Genomic DNA, 22,890 nt, shown 5'->3' on the forward strand with positions numbered 1-22,890 from the left:
GTGTTCAGAACTGAAACGAGCGACGTGACGCCATTGGCAGTCATACTACAGACACTGCCCAACACATCTGTGCACAGCTTCATAGGACATTCACAGTCGTTTCCATTTCGCAAACCTATCGGACCTTACATTTCGAATAGCCCTCATAGAATGTGGCGATCAGCCGATGACAATCCGCCTCGCCCGTGCTTATTTCAACATAAGTTTATCTTGTGAACATGAATGAGCAATTATGAGGACTGAGCAATTAGTTGCTATCATAACTGCCAAATATGAGGGTGTTAACTGATTTTTTTTTTAGTTTAAACTCGTGTAAGATTGATCTTCCGAAAAACTAACTGATTACTAATAACCGATTGAAAATAGCCAACTGATTCTATTTCTATTTAAAACATGTAATCCGGCTTTTAGGTCACAATATCCGGCTAAACATAATACCGAGACCAGCTTTTCTATATATGGACCTGGAAACCCTAATTAGAGGTGTACTCTGCGTGTGTCACTTTTCGGATCGTTTAAATCACACAACAGTCCTCTCCCTTATGCTAATCGCTATAGAATTTTATGTAGACGTTCAGAATAACGGTAGTTAACTCCTGTACGAGTTTCAATTCCATTCTTGAAATAATTTTAGAGACATTCAAAAATGCATGAGACCTAAATTTTATAACTCTGTTTTCGTTAGTACATGAGAGGAAGGTTTAAACTAAAAACTTCATGATTAAAATGTTAACTAAACAGTGTTTTATTCATAAAGATATAAGTTACGTAAAGTTTCGCTTTTCAAACAGTAATTATTTTCTTTTGTTATGCTGTAAGAGTGATTGAGCAGGTGAATTCAGTATGTATGTAACTTACGAATCTTGGAATTTGTTTATGTTGTTAATGTTATTAGCTCGTGAATCATATTGTGTAATCGAGCAGTGGGTCAATGCATGGTTAAATCACTTAATATATTGTAGCCAGTTTAAGGGTTCTGGGAATAAATTCTTTACTTCTGTCCATAAGCACCAGTAAAGACGGTCGTTTCTGAGTTTATTAGCTTTTCGGCAAATAGAAACTTTGGAAAAAAGATTAAATGAATTTGGAACTGGTCAAGGAGGGAAATTATCATTCTGTCAGCGAAAGTGTCTGGTAACAGCAGACGTGGGCAACCTCTGGTGACCTGCTGGCGTGATTCACATGCGGTTCGCAGGCCACGTCGTGATGACACGACAGCAACGCGCCTAGCGCATGAAATCAAAACTATAGCGTTCGTGACTTTAATGTTTACGGGGAAATACCAACCAATTATGCCACAAAACGGGTGATTTGAGGAAATGTTCTTTTTAGTTTAACCAGGAACATCATCCGCAGTCCAGTCCCTCACACATTCCCTCTAGCTCTAAGGAATGTGTCGGGGGACGCCTGTCGCCGATGTGAGCTAACTGCCATATTCCCGCCACCAGGCAGAGGAACTAATCTGATTGTCTGAATTTGTCGTCATAGAACGAGATAGAATTTTCTATAAGGTTTTACCGAACTGAATATGAGTTGAAGATTGTTGACTGACGGCTGCATGTCTCGTAGGGTGGGACCCATTCCGTTTGTAATGGGCATGATGATTGGCCACATCGTGACTGGATGCTAACGATGCGAGGTTTGTTCTAAGCAGAGCATGGCGCATCAAAGGGTTTCTCTGGTGGGTGTCGATAGGACAGAAGTCGCTGGAGAACATCTTGAGATATTACTGGCAACGCGCCAATGAACACTCTCACTACTAGATTTCATAAAGCGCTCATTTCGCCACTAGAAGAGGAATAATTCAATTCCTTGTAAGCATAAAAAGGAATCTGTATTTATTCGTGGAGACTAAAGCATTACAAAGTGCTTGCTGTGTCCACTGGCTATGGGCAGAAAAAGAAATTTCCAAGTCACTTATAAAGATATTATTACAAGTTTAACTGCCAATCATAAAGATTCTTCAGACACACAAAGTGACCTCTGTGCTGGCCACTTCGGACGCCCACAATAAAGATATTAAATCAGAAAATTGTTCCAGTTCAAACACAACTTAATACCACTACCCAAGACGGAAGTTCGAGCTTGCTGTAAAAATAAACAAACAGTTACTCGGGTAAGCCTGGATGGGCACCATAGGAGACCACATAATCACCTGGGATGACCGATGACGTAAAGACTTTCAGAGGTCGACGTGTTTTCTGTGGTAGGTTGTGGTACAGCGGCACCGGTGAATCTCAGTCTTACTGTCTTGGTGTAAGGGTAAAATATTTCTATCTTACAGTGACATCATTTCAATGAAATAATTGGAGTGCACGTCGACGTTGTGGCAATGGGACGTAAACCTCCGTTCCGCCCTGCGACGGTGGAAGTTCAAGGTAATAGGCAAAAGGGAACACAACTATGTAAGTACTGGTACTGGTGGTCGTATTAAGGACGTCACATATCGAGTGGTCGTAGCAATACTTCCCGTGTCTCGGCACGGGTCTATATAGAACGCCCGCACCAGAATACCTTGCTAGGTACCGCCACGTGGTGTATGGAAGGAAGCAGTCCAGTAGATACTGCGACTCTGGTAGCGCAACCGACGCCGCCTGGTGGTCGCCGATGTGAGTTTTCGTACACCAGGGGACCGGCAAAGCTAGCCCCTAAACGTTCCGGAGCCCGCTTTACAGGTCTGTTCGGCGGGTGGCCGGAATTGCAGGCGCTCGGCGACGACACTTCAGTGCTTCTTTACGACCGCATGCTTGAGTCAAGTCTCTGCTCCTGGAGCAAGCAGAATTCTTGATTCATGTCTAGAATTCTACTGAAGTAGTTTTCGACCCTTGGAGTTCGCATACGCTATTTTACGTCCTCTGTGTAGTTATAATTTACAGCTACGTAACGCACCACATTTGCAGCACTGAGCAGAATTTCTCTTCCTAGCACTGAATTCGGTGATACACGCACCATAGATTGTTAGATAGGGAATCTTTAATAAAAAATGTGTTAAGTTCCATTTGCTTGATCTCTGAGCTCCTTACTGTCAGTGCGAGACAGGGTGGACGGTCTCTTAACTTCGATGCTAATCAGTACCAACCAATTAGTGTTTTCCTTGAATACACGGCTCCGCAGTTTGGAGTCAGGTCATAGATGTTTTTCTGAACACACATTTAAATTAATGAGTAGGTGTCACCGTTCTGTTTCAAAGCCTGTTTAATTTGAATTTTTGAGGGTCGTTTTTATAATCAATATCTTCCCTGACCCAGTTGTTCTCCTTTTCAAAGGATTAGATTCAAAAGTACTGACTCTCAATAAGTTAGAGTATTATCAAAACTTGGTAAGTTATTCACAGTTTTATTCCAGGTTGCAGGCTGTCAGTGACAGAGCTAACTGAATTCACTTTCAGAGGTGAGCAACCATTGCGAACACCATATTGACAACCATCATACCTACACAAGCCAGAGTAGCATTGGAATCTAAATAAAGGGGGAAACCGCAGACGTCAATAATTACCGGCCAGTATCCTTGCTTACAGCATTTTCAAAAATTAATGTACTCAAGAGTGGTTAGCCATCTCAACAGTAATGTGATACTTAGTAAATCACAATTCGGATTTCAGAAATGCTGTTCCACTGAGACAGCAATATACAATTTCACTTCCCACATAATAGACTCTTTAAATAGTAAAATGTCACCAGTAGGAATATTCTGTGACTTATCCAAAGCATTTGATTGTGTGAACCATGACTTTATGTTGGAGAAATTACAATTCTACGGTATAAATGGAACAGCATATGAGTGGTTTAAGTCATATCTACAGAACAGGAAGCAAAAAGTCTCTTTATATGCTTCAAGTGATTCAAAGGAATTTGACACTTCATCTAACTGGGATGAAATAACATAAGGTGTTCCACAAGGTTCCATCATGGGTCCCCTCCTTTTCTTGATATATGCGAATGACCTCCCTTCTTATGTGAAAAAAGATGCTGAACTGACACTGTTTGCTGATGATACAAGCATAATTATTAATCCAGTAAAATAAAGTCCGATAGAAAATGATACAAGTAAGGTTTTCGGAAAAGTTATTAATTGGTTTTCTGCAAATGGACTTGCTCTGAACTTTGAAAAAACACAGTTCATCCAATTTTCTGCTGCAAAAAGTATAATTCCTTTAATAAACGTAGCACATCGAAAGAAGTCAGTAGCCAGGGTAGAGAATACTAAGTTTTTGGGTGTACATATAGATGGTAATCTTAATTGGAAAATTCATATTTTGGATCTCCTAAAGCGACTAGGTTCAGCAACTTTTTCAATCAGAATAATTGCCAATTTTGAGGATGTAGAAATTAGTAAGCTAACATATTTTGCATACTTCCACTCTTTGATGTCATACAGAATAATATTCTGGGGCAACTCAACACTTAGGCAAAAGGTATTCACTGCTCAAAAGAAAGTAGTTAGAATAATGTGTGGGGCTCATAGTCGCACATCTTGTAGGCATCTGTTTAAAAGGTTAGGAATTCTTACAACTGCTTCACAGTACATTTACTCAGTAATGAAATTTTTTCTCAACAACATGAACCAGTTTAAAATTAACAGCGACATTCATGATTACAATACCAGAAAAAAGAAAAACCTGCACTATCCTTTATCTAACCTATCTTTGGCCAGAAAGGGGTAAAATATGCAGCTATAAAACTTTTTGATAAATGACCAGATGAAACGAAATGTCTGACAGACAGCAGTAATAGTATCAAAAACAAATTGAAATCATACCTCCTTGTCATCTCCTTCTATACCATAGATGAATTCTTGAATATGAGTAAATAAATCTGGAGATATAATATATGCATTTTGTGCCATTTGAGAGAATGGGATAGATAACAGAAATATTCAGGTATAACACCATAATGTTAAAAAAAACTTGCTTCCTGTGCCCATTTCTTGTGCGTTTGACACGTTCCACATCATAATGGTTTTTCCGTGCTATTGATCAATGGAACACGTAACTAACTAACTAACTAATAAATTCGCTTCTCGTGTATTAATCAGACTGACAAGTAATTACTATGATATTGTGATACTGCAATGCTTCTGTTATTCCGAATTACAGGCACAGTGGTGACTATAGCCGTCGTGAATTACATGAAATGTTTTCGAATTTGCGAATATGGACAACCATCACCTGTATAATGGAATGACGACAGTGAAAATTTGTGCAGTACCCGGATTTCACGCTTACGGCAAGCGGTCGCTTTCCCGTTTGTTTGTCTGAGCACGACTCACGACCACACCCAGACTTCCATGTGTCGTCAACCACGTGTCCACATCCTGTACTCGTACATCGATTCTGTATATTCGCGTACAAGGGCGACATTTTATTTGAAAGTGACCTGCTCGCTGTCGGCTGATAAATACGATACTGCAGTGCCTATGATATTCTGAATTATAATTTAAGGTTCATTCTGACATCCATGATTCATAATTACAATTATGAACAACAGTCAGTTGTGTAAGGGAATGACGGCAGTGAAAATCTGAGCTGGACTGGGACTCGATATGGGATTTCCCGCTTTACATGCGCAGTCGCCTTTACTGGTACTGCATCCATGCACAACTCAGGGCCAGACACAAACTACTATAGTCGTATCTGCGTGTTCGCAGGAACTGCATCAGTGGCGACTATCCAGCCGTTATGAAATACATGAAACGTATTAGCCGTTACGAATACGAACAACCATCAGCTGTATAAGGCAATGACGACAGTGAAAATTTGAACCGTTTGAGGTGTCGAGCTGGGATTTCCCTTATTTGCTATCAGTGCACGATTCATGGCCAGGCCCAAACTTCGGTATGTAATCGTTCCTGCATCACAACCCGTACTGTTACACACATTATGTAATTCCTGCACAGAGGACATTTTAATTGGAAGTCGCTGCCTGGTATTGGCAGATAAAGAACATATTGCAGTGCCTGGGTTAAGAAGAACTATGCAATGTCGATTCGGACATGCATGATGCATGCATCCTTTAGAATATAAGGGCTTGTGGTACAAGAGGGCTCTCCTCAGCTGCCTGCAAAGTTCAGAGCTGTTAACTCCGATAAAAGGGTATTTCTGCTTCTGAGAGAAGCGAAATCATTTTACTAGGAGGAAAGAAAAGAGAACAGGCTAGACGGTTGAGTGCGCCAGTACAAGAAATTAAAATGAGACAATCCAGCACAAATTTTCATTGTTGTCATTCTCTTGTGTGGCTAATGGTTGTTTGTATTCATAACTGTGAGCACATTCCTTGTCTTTCCGTTAAAATAATATATATAGTGTTAACTATTTGTATAATAGTTGCAGAATCTACTTCTTGAAATGGGCCATTTCAACACAAAACTAGACGAAACATGTAGTAGAAATAATATACAAGTATGATAGATGTCATGTATAATTTTGGTATGTGAATTTTTGGTATGTGAACCGATTGTGAGTGAGCAGCGATGTTCTAAGCTGTATCGCAGAAGTTAAGCTAACATCTTTGGCTGCTCTAGGGCGCAGTGGAGCAGATAATGTTCAGCTCTGGTAGCGACTGTAGTCGAAGTACAGTTGTGTGGAAGTTAAGCAGATAATTTTAAGCAATGTTAGTGAGGAAGCTGTGGCGATGTTATGATTCAAATTTAAATTTATAATTGTTTCAATCAACATGACTACCAAACTGATTTGTGTATGAAGAAATGTAATGGAATATGAGGTAAATACAATAATGATATTATATTTTACTATTGCTGCGCCATCCAACGAACTTGGTTATTGTACTGGAAATTGTTAGATTTGAGAGATAGAAAAGTGTATTGTTTGAATGTTGAGAAGTTCATTGAATTTAAAACTGTCTTGAGAACTTTTTCTCAGTATACAAAGAAAACAGAGTGTTGTCATTTATGCGCATATTTCATTTTCTTACGAACCTGTCTCTTACAATTCTTTTTAATGGATGATCCAACCAAGTATGTTCGATTTTTGCAATTAGCAGAGAACTCATTGCACCTCTCGAGCCTCTCTGTGCAGATACAGTAATTTGCAGCTTTAGGACAGCGGCATGCAAGACGGAGCAGTACTGCAACACGTTATCCATATTTGTGCACATTATAGGTAAGGAGAAAATATTTTGAATGTTTTATTTATTCAGTCAGGGCCAACTTACTTCAGGCAATAATATTATTTATTTATTCAGATAACTTTCAAGTAATAGTACCAAGATATTGACTTAGATAAGCATAATCATCATACTATACATCACATTAATATCCTGACATTGGATAGCTTTCCTCCTTCTCTATGTACAGAATTTCAAAGGCAACAGACAAGTCTAGCAAAAAGGTACACCAGCATCGACCTCACAACGGTCCCAGAAGGTAATTCCGATAAAACTAAACGCTTGATCAGCATGAAACCTACATAACGTCTCAAGTGTGACTCTAAGCCAACACTATATGAAAGCATAAAATCAAAAATCGTATGTAATGGTTGAGTACATAGTGTTTAGACCAATATTATCAGCTTTGTGTTATATTAGTACAGTCTGAACGTATGTATAATAATGTTCAATCGACATCACAGGATACACAGCATCACAGCGTCATCTAGAAGTTTCGTGCAAAATATATATTTTTAGAAGAGAGGCTTTATGTCATAGCAGTAAAATAAACTTTAAATTCCAAATTTTTCATATAGTATTTAGAATCCAGTAAGATCATGTATATTATGGTATAAAATGTGTCAGTTACTTGACCTAATCTTGACCAAATGTGTTATTCAGTTAGCATGTAATTAATCAGTTACTTAGTTAAACAAGAAAAATCGTCACAGTGGTTATTCACAAAATAAATGAAACTTAAAGTAGTAGCACTTAGTCTCAATTGGTCATAAAAATCAGATAAATCTATGTAATTCAAAGGTAATCAAGTTGCAGATTTCCGTCCTGGACCGTTCCTGAAACCTCAGATTGAAGTCAACATATATCGCCAATAATGACAAGGGTTTCAGCGATAGAAACATATGCATATGGAAAAGAGGTGAACCGTTTGTGTAACGTAGTATAGGAGATAGAAGAAAATTTACAGCTTGTTGGGAACGAAGAAAAACAGAAGACAGATTCCCTATATGTTTCCCTGAATACCACTCCCCACCTCATTGAAGATGATACCCAAACGTAGGTGTTGGCATACAGCAACAAACAATAGCACAAAAACAAACTAGCATTATAGGCTGTTTCACATTAGTTTGAGATGATAATACAGCATGAAGATTAAACAAACTAATCGTAAAATGCAACTGAGAATTGAAAAGAAACTTAAATAGTATGTGTGTTTACACACAAAGAAACCCAAATTCTAGACATTAAAATAGTAAACCGAGTGAGGTGGCGCAGTGGTTAGCACACTGGACTCGCATTCGGGAGGACGACGGTTCAATCCCGTCTCCGGCCATCCTGATTTAGGTTTTCCGTGATTTCCCTAAATCGTTTCAGGCAAATGCCGGGATGGTTCCTTTGAAAGGGCACGGCCGATTTCATTCCCAATCCTTCCTTAACACGAGCTTACGCTCCGTCTCTAATGACCTCGCTGTCGATGGAATGTTAAACACTAACCACCACCACCACCATTAAAATAGTAAGTTGAACTTCCAGTTCCAGACCACTTTCACAACCATAATACATAGGATAGGATACAAACACGAAAGCCAGAATTACGGAACAAGATACTAGGAGTCAAGTAGGCCAAAAGCGCATATATATATGTATACAGAACAATTGGTTCCAGATATCATCTTTGGTTCATTTTAAGAATGTCAGATCAAACATCAACTCAGGGTCACATCTCCCTAAATCAGATTTCTGCTATACAGAATAGGATTGGTGAACAAATAACCAAAGTTCATCAATCACACACAACATCTTCGAAATTTTATGAGCTTCTCCCACCATTGCCAGAAAAAGGACAAGTTCAAGCAAGATTAAGAGTACCATCAAATACAAGAAAACAAGCCTTGTATATATAAGTGTCCAGTCCAATAGAGTTAAGCAGCATGTGCATAGAGCAACTTCGTAGAATCACAGGTAAAGATTAATGAAGAATGTCAGTAAAGAATAAAATGTAATGCAATTAGGTAAATTATCTGTTGTCACACTAGGACAAAACAGAAGATGGCTAAGCATAAAGGTCAATTCAGAGAATAATTAGGTATATTTCTGTTGTCACTCTAGGACAAAACAGAGGGATGCAAAGCATGAAGGCCAAATCAGACAACACACTACCTAACACTCAGCTGTATGATCGGGTCAATAATCGAAAAAAACCATTAACTTCATATCTTCCCAATAAGACTTCAATAGAATGACAGAATCCCATTAAATACTTTATAAAGTCAGACCACAAAGCACAACTGCTTCAAAATGTACAGAATAACAAATATGATGCATTACCTCCTTCTGATAGCATCATGCAATAAGTGTAAGACATTCTGCATGAAAGTGTATCAACTGTATAATGACTATCAATATAGGCATCACAATAGCCATTCAAAAGCATTGTATTCGTATATGTGCAAAGCATAAAGGTATGTTAGTTTAAGAAGCATAATAAGCATGAGTCAGTCATAAGCGTTACCAAAGTATGAGTATCATAAGTATCTCTAAGGAGCATTATATTCATGTACGTGGTTATATTCCCAATAATTTTATAACACTCAAAAAGTAAGCTCAGTTATCCAATCCTCCACAATTCTACTGACAATACATGGCATCAAGCATCATAAGGAAAGATTTGTGTAATCTCATGTAAAAGGAATGTGACATTCATGTGTAAAACTGTAGAAGCAAATATACATTAGCTGGGGACATTGCGTTTTCGACATGGATGATGCACAAAGTCTGTACATTTCCTTGACAGTTCACATTAATAATGAATGTAAGGTTTCAGATGAACAATATTTCTCAAACCAAACACTTTTCTTGATTTTGGGTAGGTAATTTGATAAGCATTAGGATGTAGTATCTCAGAAATTTCAAAAGGTCCAATGTATATATCAAAAAATTTCATACTCTCTTTGTTTATTGCTTTAGACTTCTCATAGCTTTTGGTTAATACTAAGTCACAAACTTTGCACTGTGTTACATTCATACCTTTATCATGCCTTAATATTTTCTTATTATAATAGGCTCCCACATTTTTTCTCAAAATATCCTCTCTCTCATCAGGTGAAAGTTCGAAGCATACAGAGAACTTAACTAATTCATACAAAAGGTTTGCAGGCTCCTTATGGTAATTTATTTCATATGGGGCATACACAGTTGAGGTGTGTTGTAAATGGTTGAGAATATCCTCGAACTGCTTTAGGTAAGAATATATAAAGGCACATTTGCATGCCGAGCGTGAGTTTCCGCGGAAACGCGAAATATTAATTAAATAAATAATCAGTGACTAATAAATAAAGCCTATGGCACACAACTGCAGCGCTGTGTCGCTGATAAAGACAAAAGAATAATTACGTTACTCTTATGTTTGATTAAGAGAAGGGAGAGCTCAGGTAGAAGTGGTGCGAGAAGCACGTATTTTATTTTATTGTCTGGCACACCGCCATATTTTCATGTTATAGAAGAATACTGCGAGTTGCAACCACACTAGGCACTCGATTCTGTAATGAATTTATATTTATAAAAGTAAGTAGGATTATGAACTGTAGGCTATTTCATTGAATATATCTGATTTAACTAACTGTGTAACTTTTTTATGTTTAGTAGACAATCACCTCTGTACGACGTATTGGCATGGCTGGCAAATCATTGTAATATTGAGATTAGATCATGAGTCCGTACCTACCGCAGCAGTCTTTGGAAACGATTTAATTACGAAGTCCGATTATTTCAGTTTTATTTCACGGTCAACTACGAGTTACATTGCCTTTTCCAAATAGCCATTGTCAAGCGTCTGATACCGAATAATTAAACGTCCACGTTCCAGATAAGCAAATACCAATTACAACCAATCATCATACATACAGAATAATTAATCATTAATATTTTATTCCATTTTATTTTTATTTATTTTATATTGGCGACTGCGTGTCGGACTTGTTATTTTGTCATTTGTTACATTGTTCTTTTTGTTTCATGTCAAAAATCAACTTTCTGGACCTGGACGTGAATGTATGAGAGATAATGAAAATCTGAAGATATTTTCCAATTCTAAAGTTTTGCCGGAAGACGCAATGAAGCTTCCAGCAAAATAAGGTAAGACGCAGCATCTTTGCATTAGCAGGCTTGACCAGACGTATAATTCAGTGTATTAGCTTTTCAGTAAATTCTGTAGTGTTTCTTTCGCGCATAACAGTTTTCAGTAACAAATTTCATTCTTAGCACTTTTTCCTAAACAATAACGTATCCAACAATACCAATACACGAGTGTACAATATGGCCGACTTCTGTACGATATGATGTAACATGGCCAGCAGCCATTACGAATAATCTCAAATTCAGTTTATACTTTTAAATTAACGGGACAGCCATTGTTGCTACGAGCGATTCATGCTCAACTGCATTTCATTTTAAAATCAGTGTCAAATATTTTCTTGAAACATAAATCACGTGTGGCATGGTAGTGACTAGAAATCAATACGCAAAAATGGAACAGCAAAGACGTACTATTCAGACACAATCCGACTCGGACGAGAGACAAATGTTAGAAAATGACTTTACGACAGCAACCGGTAGTGACGATTTATCAAACATTGACGCAAGTGTTGACGGAAATTTTGACAATAGGCCGTCCACCACAAAAATTTCAAAGTCTCAGTCAGAGCCCATGTTAATGCATGACGTCACGTCTAATGACGCGGCGGGGGCACAGACGTTGCAAACGGTAAACATTGCCGACATGTTACAAATGATAATGAAACAGAACGCCGAAAACATGGCAACCTTACAGACACAAAATGACGAAATTAAATCTGACCTCATAGCACTCAAGACGAGTAATGACACTTTATGTAAACGTGTGGAACTTATAGACGCCACACTGACCAAACAGATGACTGAACTCAGTACTAAACTTTCCCAGCTTAATACGACACAAGAAAAGACTACAACTGACGTGGCACTTTTACAGACACAAGTAAAAAATCTTAATGTCACGTGTGAAGTTCTTACTGAACAAATTCAAACATATCCTTCAGTACTGACGTACAGAATAAATTTGACAATGTTGAACAACACCTGACTGACATCTTACAATCTGATGCTACAGCTCATTTACAAAACATTAATAAAGAATTTCATGATTGGGTAGTGAACAAAGACAAACATTTTGATAGATGCCTACGTGAAAATTTACCAACAATTGTGCACGACTCCGTGGCGCAATACATTACTAATAACAAACAGCTGATCAGTGACGCAGTACAATCCGTCACTGGACCAATGACACAATTCACCGATCGACCACAGTCTGAATGTAACGAAAATATCAGTCAAAATGTACAGTTCAGGAACCAATATACATTCGAGTATGACACACACATACCGCACACGACAAACACACAAGAACAAAACACACCACGACTACAACACATACCACGAGGTGCAAACACAAACACAAGCTATTATCATGGTAAACCACAGCAACATTATCGTAATTACTCGCCAGCTGAACATTGCAGTAATTACAGTGGAACAAATCCATATCACAATGCGAAGGAAGAAGAAAGCTTAATGAAACACAGGCAATTTCAGATTTTTATCCCAGAAAAACGAACCATTCATCCGGTGATTTTTCTTAAATCTTTTAGTAACGCATTTCCACGCACTTGGAGTGACCGGAAAAAGATTTCATATATTGTCGGTTACATCCAAGGCGATGCAGCTGTCTGGGCATACAGTCAAGCTGACGTATGTACCACGTACAGTGAGTTTGAGCGTGCTTTTCTGAACAAATTCTGGTCGCAATCCGTCCAGGAGCGACTCAGAAGACAAATTCTAGAACCTGAAACTTTTAACAGTAAAAATGGCAACTTACGCCGATATTTTGAAAAATACTTGAACATGGGACGCTTTTTAGACGAACCAGTCGCAACACGCGATATACTCCGTGCGTTGAAGGCCAAATTGCCTTTCAACATTAAAGAAAAACTCCTACATATCCCGGATGACTATTCAGATTATTTTCTAACAGCTTTAGATTCGGTTGACATGTTACTTGAAGATCAGCGCTTCGCGCGGCAAAACAGCAGCCACAATGTTTACACTAGTGGAATGCAAAACATGCAGGCTTGCCAACTCAATTCTGGCGCGCCCACAGTTGGATACGTGGTACAACAAAAACAGCAAACTCACATGCCGTCTCAATACGGAAATCAAAATCAACACGCGTATTCCAATACAAACAATAGTTACAACAGTAATATCACTTCATGCGGCAATCCATACAAAAGGCACCGCGGTAATAACTACAGCGGTAACAACGGATACATAGGCAACAACAAAAACACAAACAGAAACAGAAATAATAATAATAACTACGAGCCAAGACAGCGTCAAGGCTGGACTCGTAACGATCAGTACTTTCATTCAAACACTGCTTTAACACAGCAGCCACCAGGACAAAATTGGAGCATACCTTATGACCGACAGGTAAGTTATAATGCGCAACAGCAACAACAACCGCAAAAGTTTGGAGATCACAATAGGCAATATCCGAATGCGAATATAATAGAAATGACACCTGACACACAACCTCAATCTGTGTCAGTACCTAGTACAAATGCTAATCCAACAAACTAGAAACAGTCACTTCTATGCCCCAGGTCGTGGCTGAGGAATTCTTGGGGGGCGACTTCAATGTTAATCAGTTATTTGGCACCACAGTTGAACATCAGAATAATGATATGCCGAATAATTCTAAACAAAAATTACCTGTTTTATTTATAAGATACAACCACAATAACAATATATCAGATGAACTTTTACAAGACAGTACACAATGTCGTTCAAACACAAATGAAATTGTTTTAGCATCTACCACTGGTGTAGTAGGTGGGATTCCAACTACTATTATTCTAGATACAGGTGCAGCTGTGAGCGTTTTGTCTTTTAATTTCTATAAAAAGATGTGTGAATTGGAACCTGTGCCTGAGTTTCCTGCCCAAAACTGTAAAATAACTACTGCACTAGGTAATAAGTCATGTAGGGTTACGAAGCAAGTTTTTGTAAACATTAAAATAGGTAATGGAACCGTACAATGGCCATTCCTGGTTGTACAAAACCTTGTGACAAGTTGCATATTAGGAATAGATATTATGAGCGAGAAGGACTGCATTATAGACTTCTCCAAAGGTAAATGTATTTTAAATGATAAAGGCAGTGTAATTATTATTGATTTGGACAGGAGAACTCTAAAGCATGACAAACACTGTACAGGGTACAAGGTTCAGTTAGTACTTGACAATGACATTCAAGACACGCACACACACTCATCTGACACAGAGCTAATGGACTTGAAAACATTGCTTGATCATAAGATAAATGAAGCCACAGCTCTCAGTGCACATGAACGTATAAAACTACAGGAAGTGTTATCCAAATATTTACAAGTTTTTGCCAAGCGAATAGGTGTTATCAACACGTATGCGTACAAGATTGAAGTTAAGCCTCACAAGATCTTCTACCACAAGACATATAACGTACCGTTATCTCAACGACCTGCTGTGTGGCAAGAATTAAAACAAATGTTAGACTGGAAGGTCATTGAACCATCCACCTCACCTTATTGTAGTCCTCTACTTGTTGTCAAAAAATCAAATGGAAGCATTAGGTTAGTGTTAGACGCACGAGCAATTAATGAAATAATTTTACCAGTTCACACAAAACCCGAAAATTTAGAAGAGCAATTACAGAAATTTCTAGATGCAAAGTATTTTTCCACAATAGATCTCGCTAATTCATTTTGGCAGGTGAGTATCACTCCTGATTCTCGGAAATATACTGCATTTATGTTCGGGGGGCGAACCTATCAGTTTTGTGTTCTACCTTTCGGACTGAATGTCAGTTCTGGGGTATTCATTACAGCCCTGGATACCGTGCTTAGCGATGATTTAGTTGGGACAGTCACACACTATGTTGATGAAATACTGATAGCTACACAGTCTTGGAATGAACACCTTGACACACTTCAAAGAATTTTAGAAAAATTTGCACAAGCTGGAGTTACAGCCAATCTTAGAAAATCAAAGTTTGGTTGCAGTGAGATAAAATATTTAGGACATATCATTAATTCACAGGGCATACGTCCTGATCCCAGTAAATTAGATGCTATCAGAAACTTTCCTAGTCCTCGAATTAAAAAGCAGTTAAAATCATTCCTTGGGCTATGTTCATTTTTCAGACGTTTTTTGCCACAACCACTTTTGAACAGTAAACATCTGCTAAATCTACTCAGAAAGAATAAAGTTTGGATCTGGTCGGAACAGTGCCAGAATGACTTTAATACAATTAAACATGCTTTAGTGAATGCAAACATATTGAGCCATCCAGATTTCAATTTAGATTTTTGTATGACTTGTGACGCTTCACGTACTGGTTTGGGATGTTGCTTATTTCAAGTTGTAAAGAATAAAGATAAGGAACAGATAAGAATTATTGGGTTTGCGAGTCGTACTCTATCTGAATGTGAGCGTACATACTCCACTACTGAGTTAGAAACACTTTCCATAGTATGGGCATTCAAGAAATTCAATTATTATTTATTTGGAAAACATACAGTAATTTACACCGACCACCAGGCCCTGACATTTTTGTTAACTTGTAAACTTGTACATCCTAGATTATCACGATGGGCAGTTACACTTCAGAACTACTCTTTTGAAATTAAGTACATAAGAGGTAAGGACAACACCATTGCCGACGCTTTGTCTAGACTTCCACAAGGTATGAATGAAACCAACAGTGACTTAGAAAATATAAATGACTACCGGATTCTCTTAATGCAAGACAAGCAGTATCACCAATATTATATTGATATGTGCAAAAACATGGCTAAATTACAAAAATCTGATCCTCACTGGTATAAGATAATAACATTACTGGTAGAAAAACACAATCATCCTTTGACTAAGTATTACAAGTTACACAATGATGTGTTATTTTATCACCGACATCCAAATGCTACTAACTGGTGTGTATGCATTGCCAAAGAGTCTGAACGTAATCTAATTTGGCACACACACTTAGTTTGGGGTCATTATGGGACGAAGAAGTGTTTAGCAAAGCTCAGCACATACTGTTATTTTAGCAATATGAGAAGGAAAATTTACAGGGAACTGAAAACATGTGTCATATGTCAAAAATCAAAACCTCAGAATTTATCCACAAAGACAGATTTACATTCTATTTTACCCAGTAAACCCCTGGAAATTCTGTGTACTGACATCAGTGGACCGCATCCAGCAAGCTCTGGAGGCGTCAAATATATCTTGGCTTTTTACGATATATTTTCTAAACATGTAAAACTTTATGCTTTAAAATCCGCCACTGCAAGTGCTATAATACGAAGATTCTCAAGTGATTACCTGACGCACGTGGGAAAACCTAAAGCAATTCTGTCAGATAATGCAGCATACTACTCTGGGTACAAATGGAGAAATTTCTTGAAGGACAATAACATTAAAAGTATATCTATTTCAAAGTTTAGTCCACAATGTAACGCGACTGAGAGACTTTTCCGAGAATTAAACCGATTCATGAGGACCTATATTTCATCAAAACATACTAATTGGGTGTCCTACCTAAGTCTTTTCGAAGACGTACACAATAACTTAAATATTTACGATACAAATTACACACCTAACGAGATCATGTTCAATTGCAAACAGAACGATCAGTGGATAGAACCATTACCTAAGTTGTCAGACAAGGAAATTACACCTGAACAGAAAATAAAAGAAGTTTTGACTACGCTGACACATCACGCACAGATACGAACAAACATCACAGAAACATAATAAAAAGAAAACAAAAATTCGAGGTAGGAATGCTTGTACTACTTCGTACTCATCATAAATCTGTAGCACTCAAACGACGCAACGCTAAGTGGCGTCTGCTATATGAAGGACCTTATATAATTGTTAACATACCGCATCCTGGTGCGTATTTGTTACAACATCGTAGAACTAACAAAATTATTGGGCTATACGCACACCGAGATCTTAGAGCATTTCATGCGGAATAATGTCAAGGTCACATCCATCAAAACATTGCTAAGCAACTCCAAAAAACTCTGTTGCTACAACACAGATAGTAAGTAGTATGGAAATTTTCATTTCAGCGGTTCCAGTGACGCAGTTGAAGGCAGAAGAACTCTTCTTTCAGCGCGCGCCACCACCTGGAAGACGGAATATTAAAATAAAATTTATGTTTACGTAGCAGTGAATGATATATTAATTTTTTCACGGAACATTTGTGACTGTAGGTATCACTGACTTGGTGTGACACCTGACGAACCGACAGACGTCATCTGTGAAGCGAACTTTTACTTTGAGAAATAGATTAGACGCACATCTCTCAACACGAAAAGCATCTATCAGTAGTCAAGGCCACACAGACACTATACACACACGCACAAAACGCGAGGAATCAAACATTTTCTCTCTTACTATTTTGAATATTTATTGAGTAGTGAAAATGCCTGGTCTTGCCTACTGATGTAATGAATGTTGTGTCTAACCTATCTTAATTTCAGATGACATCACAAAATAAACATTGATAAAATCCCAGCAAAACCCTTAAAGAGGACGTAATTATCTGCAATTCATGTAATCAAATGTGACACAATGTAATAACCCATAGCTATGTAATAATGATGTAAACATGTTTATGTGCAACTGTATTATATTTATGCTAAGAAAATATGTGACGTGTGTATGTATGATTACTTATATTTTTTTTCTTCTCTTTCAATGATGTATAATGTAACTGTTACTATGTAAAAGAAATTTGAACAAAACGAGTGCCAAAAGGACATTGCATAGTGAACCATTGTTCACGGACATTAATGAACATTACTAACTCTGCAACTACGCAGAAACCTATGTGAAAGAAACTGTTAATGACATTCATTATGCATCGTACCTATGTAAACGCGATGAACCATTTCTTTGATTAATAACTACGAACATTTAGGTGAGCTATATTCAGCAAAAAACTGAAAATGTGAAGTGCATAATTCGTGCATCGTCTAGTGACAATACTACAGTACCTAACTTCAAGATGTTAACTGGATTAAACGGACACAAAGTGCCTGTCCAGAAAACAACACGACGGGTGGAAGAATTTTGGTTGGAACTTCAGGGAATGAAATATTCTCGAAATGTGACGGACACTCTTACCTGGACTGTCCAAGGATCCACGCCAGCTATGTACCGTCCGAGGTTCTGCAACCAAGCTTCCACGGAATGTAAAAAACGAACTGCACATGGACCAATTACTAACGGGTCATGTCAAATCTGTAATAAACAATGTTTTTTTGTCACAACGAACTGCATCACAACGACTATAATGGAAATGGAAATGGACACGCTTATGTTTTAATCACGTTGTTATACAACGATGATACTAACCTGTGAAAAAATTATTGTGCAGCAGATGAATATGAACTGTAATAACGACACGATGTGAATAGGTCGACGCACCTGAAACATACGGACATTTTTCTTTGAAGTATTTCAAAACAATACTATGTAACTAAGAACATTCAACAATCTGAGTTGTATTGTGATATAACAAATATTGTAAATTTAAAACTAAGTTACCTGTTATAGAATGTAGTCCTCATATGTAATCTTGGTTGAATATTTTCTTTGTGCAACGACTAAGATACGCGCGCACACGAACAATATGAACTGCATTACTGTGCCGCGTGATCTAACTGTATGATATAACGGCACTGCCGGAGTCACACAGACGCTTCTGCGCATGCGCGCACTCTATCTGCCAACATAAGAACTTTTACGGCGCACCCGCGTCATTCAAATTTTGTATATAATGTGTATAATGTGTGTAATGTAAGTCATGTGAATAGTTGTAGATAACTTAGATTTACTTGTGCCTTTAGGTGAATTGCTCGCCTGCAGGTGTGTCCTTTCGCCTCGCAATTCAGGGGGCAATATAAAGGCACATTTGCATGCCGAGCGTGAGTTTCCGCGGAAACGCGAAATATTAATTAAATAAATAATCAGTGACTAATAAATAAAGCCTATGGCACACAACTGCAGCGCTGTGTCGCTGATAAAGACAAAAGAATAATTACGTTACTCTTATGTTTGATTAAGAGAAGGGAGAGCTCAGGTAGAAGTGGTGCGAGAAGCACGTATTTTATTTTATTGTCTGGCACACCGCCATATTTTCATGTTATAGAAGAATACTGCGAGTTGCAACCACACTAGGCACTCGATTCTGTAATGAATTTATATTTATAAAAGTAAGTAGGATTATGAACTGTAGGCTATTTCATTGAATATATCTGATTTAACTAACTGTGTAACTTTTTTATGTTTAGTAGACAATCACCTCTGTACGACGTATTGGCATGGCTGGCAAATCATTGTAATATTGAGATTAGATCATGAGTCCGTACCTACCGCAGCAGTCTTTGGAAACGATTTAATTACGAAGTCCGATTATTTCAGTTTTATTTCACGGTCAACTACGAGTTACATTGCCTTTTCCAAATAGCCATTGTCAAGCGTCTGATACCGAATAATTAAACGTCCACGTTCCAGATAAGCAAATATCAATTACAACCAATCATCATACATACAGAATAATTAATCATTAATATTTTATTCCATTTTATTTTTATTTATTTTATAAATATCAGTTAGTATCGTTCTTAGCACAGTAAGTTCTACATAGGAGTCAAATCTCTCTTATGTATCTTCCGGTTGGATTGCAAAAAGGTGAACAGACTGAAATACGTATATGCATGGTGTTATTATCTGTAACAAACTGCTTCCAAACATTGGATGTAAATTGACTGCCATTGTCAGATAGGATTGCTTTTGGCTTACCCACATTAGTGAAGTAATCACTGACAAACCATTAAATTATCATGTGGCTAGTGGTTTCCTTCAGTGGGTACAGCTTTACCAATTTAGTGAACAAATCAACAACTACAAATATATAAGAGTACCCATCTCTCAAATGAGGAAGCTGACCATAGAAATCGACTCCAATGAACAAAGACTTACCTTTAGAAATAACGTTCTGTAAGGATCCTTTATGACTTTCATTTGTCACCTTTACCCTCTGACATCCGTCACAGGACTTCACTCTTCTAGAGATATTACTAAAATAAACATTCTCCTGCCACAATGTCCCAAAGTTTCAAGTACAAACTTAATAAGTAAATCAATGTGTTGTTTAGGCCAGCATGATTTCCACTGAACAGAATCAGGTCTGTCTCTTTCATACAAAATCCCCATCTGTATCTGACATTGTGGTGCAACTTTCTCATACCCCCTTTTACCAAGTAAGCACTTTACTAACTTAAGATCTTTATCCTAATTCTGATGTCTCCTCAGGTTTTCACATATCTTAACTATTTCTTTTTCACATTTTACACATTTGATAAATACGAGTCTGAAGTTCTTACCATCCTGTATTCCAGCATTTTTCTGTTCGTTCCCTGTTGGCAATCTAGATAGAGCATCTGCAACACGGTTCTGCTCACCCTTAATATGGAAAATAATATAATCAAACTGTTGCAAGAATAAGACCCAACATGTTTGCCTGTTACGATAAAGTTTACACTCTTGCAAATAACATAGATCTTTATGACCAGTAAAAACAACGACCTTGTGTCCAGTTAAACACACAATGCCACACAATGGCAAATAGTACTTTTTCTATTACAGTATAGCTTCTCTCATGTTTTAACAAACTATGGCTTGCAAAGTTGATTACACACTGCTCCACCTGTCCATTTACCTCCTTTTGCTGGGATAAATAAACAGCTAAACTATAGTCACTACCATCAGTCATAAGGAGAAGTGGTAAAGCAAGATCAGATGTATGTAGAATGTGGCTGTTACACAGTTGTTTCTTAATCTCATCAAAAGCTGACTCGCAGCCAGTTGACCATTCCTGTATTGTATTTTGCTTTAAAAGATGGTGTAAACTAGGTGCATTTAAGGGTTGAGTCGTAATGTATTTGTGATAGAAATTGCATAGACCAAAGTATGACTTTAATTCCTTCTTATTTCCAGGTTTAGAAAATTTAGCAATAGTTTTAGTTTTGTCTGGATCAGGTACTACTCCTTCTTCTCAAAAACGGTGTCCTAAAAAGTTCAAAGTTCTTTTGTGAAACTTACACTTAACTGACGTGTCAGTCCTCCCTGCTTGAACTTATTATCTACCTCTTTAACTGCGTTAACATGTTCATCACAACTATTGCTTGTTACGAGTGCACCATAAACACAAATTAACACTTTCGAATGCATTTCACTATCATATACAAGATCTAAGGCTCTGATAAACTCTGCTACAGATAAATTCAGACCAACAGGTACTACACAATACTGGTAGCATTTATGAGGGATTAAGAGAGCAGTATATTTCCTAGATTCTGATTCTAATGTTATCAGGTGGAAACCTGAGGTCAAATCCAAGGATTAAAAATACTTGGCACCAGAAAATTTATTGAGTAATTCTTCCACTGACATAGGGTGATCAGTGTCTCTTTTCAAAAAGTTATTCAGATGGTGGGAATCAAGAATGAGTGTGACCACACCATCCTTTTTCATTACAATAATCAAAGGGATTTTGTATTGGCTAGTACTCCTGTCAATAATCCTCCACTTTTGCATCTTCTGCAACTCTCTCTCCACAACCAGTATTTTACAAATAGGAACTGAATATGGTTTTATAAAAAGAAAGGCTGGTGCTGTTTAAGCCTTAACACACACATATAGTTCTTAATGTAACTGGTTTCTCACTAAGTATATCTCTGTAGGATCTCAACACTTCTTCCAGTTCAGACTTCTCATCTCCAGTAAGCTTGTCTACTTCTTTCAGCTTATCAGTAACAAGTTGGTCAAAATCCCTATCAATTGTATCATTACTTGACCAATCATCATCATCTATGTATCCTTTTTCTACCGTAGTGTCAAAACTGTATATTCTTTTAGCAGTTGTATCTCCAGTTCTTAAGTGTAACATAGTATAACCAGAAAAATGTGCATTTGTAGTGCAAAAACGTACTCTGAGTTTTACTCCGTTTTTTTTTTTTTTTTTTTTGTTTTTCAATATTCAGTCCATGCTTAGCAATATCTCCTCATCACTGAACACCAAACATCCTTGTTCAAAAGTGCATTGCCAACATGAAATTTGATTAAAGCCTGTTTTATACAACTTTACTAAACTTACATGTAACACCTTTAATGCTAACTCCTGTTATAGGAAATTCAACGTACTCAGAACTCTGCTTAACTATATCCCTGAACTTTTCAGAAATAATAGAATTGCGCTACCTGTGTCAATCAAACAATAACCATGCCAGTTGCCGACTGTGATTTTGACAATGGACGACCACATAAATCTTGGTGTTCGTTAATATTAGTTTCTCTAATCAAATCATCCACTATTTCTTCAAAATGTAAATCTTTTTTCAAATGGTTCTCTTTATCGCTAGATAGCTGTATAGTGCAAAGTGGTACCAGTGTCATGAATAACTTCTAATGGTTCATTGGATTTACTAACTGGACTTGAATAGATGTACTGATTAGTGTTGCAAGTTAAATCTGGCAGAGAATGATCAATAAACTGACTCTCTGAACTGAAATCTGACTCATCCTTACTAAAATCTCTAAAATGTTCAATAATC

Source organism: Schistocerca nitens, chromosome 7 (assembly GCF_023898315.1).
Source record: "Schistocerca nitens isolate TAMUIC-IGC-003100 chromosome 7, iqSchNite1.1, whole genome shotgun sequence".
Lineage (NCBI taxonomy): Eukaryota > Metazoa > Arthropoda > Insecta > Orthoptera > Acrididae > Schistocerca > Schistocerca nitens.